Here is a 3,006-nt window from a genome sequence, read left to right on the forward strand (position 1 = left end):
GTTAGGTACTTAGTATGATACTTCTCCGTAATTTTTAGTTAAAAAGATCCCGGAGGATAATACTAGTACAAGTACTTCATCCAGTTAATAATTTATCATCCTTCGTAACATAAAAAAGAAAAAAAACCCTTATACCCATATTGTAACCCTTCTTCTGCCAATAAAATCTAGTCTGTTTATTAAAAAGAAACTAAAAAATTGTTATCCTATGCTTGAATAAGAAAAAACAAAAAACAAAAAAACTACAAAATTGTTGATTCCTTAGGCCTATTCCTATACACAAGATCAAACTATCTTGTTTAATATACCAAGTGACATGACAAATGAGTTACATTACCATGGGAAAGCAACTGAGCAATGAAATTTCTAGCGAACAATATCATTAAAATCATTGGCGATAAAGAATATATTGTTGGATATATTCATTTCATCGCTCGATATTAATTATATCGCCGACGGTCAAATTACTATTGCCAACCGTCGACTTTGTAGCGCCTACAAGTACCGCAGCACTCCTTTCATTCTCTTTCACACCTTCCCTTCATTCTCGTTTTTTCTTTCTCTTAAAAATCTTTAAAGAAAATTCTCTTTAGTTACTTCCGAAACAAATATGAGTGAGAAAAGAAAAAGAATCAGAATATTCAAAGGATCTGATAGCACTCATCCAGTGGATTAAGTTATATTGTGGATAAGGATTATGAGTTTCAAAATATTAGACAACTATCCGGTGATGGTGCTCTCTCTCTGCACATATCTTGCCATCTGCAGCGAGTTAATTCAACCAATCTATGAGGTGGATGGTCTAAGTTCCATTCGGTGTTCCAGTTACTTCTCCTTGTTGTTCAAGAGAGAGTCCGAAGATATTTTTGGTGGTATTTATATCATATACAACCTAGAAACCATATGACTCAAACATTCAAGTTATATTCAAACGATGGTGGAAGATTACAAATACTTTCTTTTTCAAAGATTTTGAATGTGGTAAGTTAGGTTTTTCTTGTAATTAAATTTTCAGACTATTTTGTTTTATAAAATTCAAAAAACTCTAATTATGAATATGTTGTTAATTGGAATTATACCGTTAGATTTGCACATGTTATCTTACTTACATTTAACAGACTAAATTGGTTATCAAATGATAGATGGAAAGGAAGAGTTCCTTTACACTCACTTGATGTGTAAGGAAATAAGGCATATAGACAAATAAAAGCATATGAATTAAAAGTGCCTGGGCTGAATTTTTTTTACAACGTTATGCTAGGAAAATGAATGAGTTCAGGTTAGATAACAAACCATATTTGTTCTCTGAGCATTACGAGGAGCTCGAACGTGTGTTTGTGTTATGGACAATAGGCCAATGTCTATTTCCAAATACTAGCCCAGTGGTGTTAATTGGTTTTCTCGAAGTATTAGAAGATTTAGATAAACCACCAAGATATGACTGGGGGTCTCCAATTTTATCAGAACTTTACATAGCCTTCCGTAATTGCTCGACGTGTACCAAAGATATCTTTAACGATTTTTGGGGAGTCTTGGATGTAAGAACCAATATTTTAGCAAAATTTATGCATTATTTTGACATGGTAAATGTACTAACCAACAATGTTATTATTTTCAGTGTTGGTGGCATACATATTTCCACATTTGTGAACTCTCTCTTCTCAATACCACCAATGTTTTTCTGGCCATACTGAAGTACGCTGCCGAAAAATGGAAAAAAAATACAAATTACAGATGGTCAACATACTGCAATTTTTTAGAGGAATCAACAGTTGTGTAGAACAAACCTTAACCTTGTTTCCATGTCGTATGTAGAAATACCTGAGTTCGAAGAAGGAGAAGCCCAGCGAATGCTATAGCTAAACGTTAAGAGGATTGTGTTATACAGTTATATTTATGAAAAGGGTGTTTGATATTACGGTGAAAGACTACTTCTTCAGTTGCAGAGAAGAACAATGATAACCATCAACCCATATCCAAGTGAAGATATTTCTCGAGATGATTGAGAGAAATTGATAAGGGACGGTCATGGTTGGGAAGTAACTGGCAATCTGATCCAGGAGCCGAGCTCTAAAGATGACTACCTTTATTGGTTTAACACTATTTTCAAGCCCAATATTTTAATGTAACCTCAAAATTTGGGTCGGATGGATTTCCCACCTTTAGGTAGGATGCCACTTGGTGATGAATTTCTTCGTTACCAACTTCCACTTGATACGGGTGACGCATTTGTATATTCTACTCAAGTGGGTTCATCGTCGACTATGCCACCATTTTCTTAGGGCGTACATACTGTATCCATATCTTTAGATATTTTTACTCATCCGATTGTTCCTAGTGCACTTGAACGGAATCATCCATACTTAAGGGGTAGATGCTATACCAGAGTATTATCATAATCAGTTGAACGATTTACATGATTTACTATAGGGATTTCAGAACTTCCATTTGACTCAGATGCAAAGAATGAGGGAAAGCATGATGTTTTAGATGAGTCCAGGATATTCCGGTCATGCTCGTACATGAGGTCCAAATCATGGTGGTACAGGTCCAAGTCATGGTGGTAGAGGTTCGAGTCCTAGTGTGCTCTTAAGTCATGGTGGTAGAGGTATGAGTCGTGATGGTGGCGGTACGAGTCGTGGTGGTAGAGGTATGAGTCCTACTAGATCAAGTCAGCGAAGTTTTGGATGTCGTGGAAGTGAAAGAAGTAGTTTTAGAATTCATTATATGCATAAGAATATACCAGAAAGTTCTACTCCAAATGAAGTGTTAGATACTCAAGTAGTATGTGAAGGTGATGAAGACATTGACATGGATACAAATCCCGCACATTTATTGAACCAATTTCCACATGACACTATGACTCCTGGTGGTGGTGTGAACACTGAACCAGTTAGGAAAACGACTCTGTTTACCCTAATTGCCTCAACCACATCATCATCTCACCCATTTCAAGCTCATCCTCACCCATTTCAAAATAAATATCATCCCCCCCCCCCCCCCCCC

This window comes from Papaver somniferum, chromosome 3 (genome assembly GCF_003573695.1).
Source record: "Papaver somniferum cultivar HN1 chromosome 3, ASM357369v1, whole genome shotgun sequence".
Classification (NCBI taxonomy): Eukaryota; Viridiplantae; Streptophyta; class Magnoliopsida; order Ranunculales; family Papaveraceae; genus Papaver; species Papaver somniferum.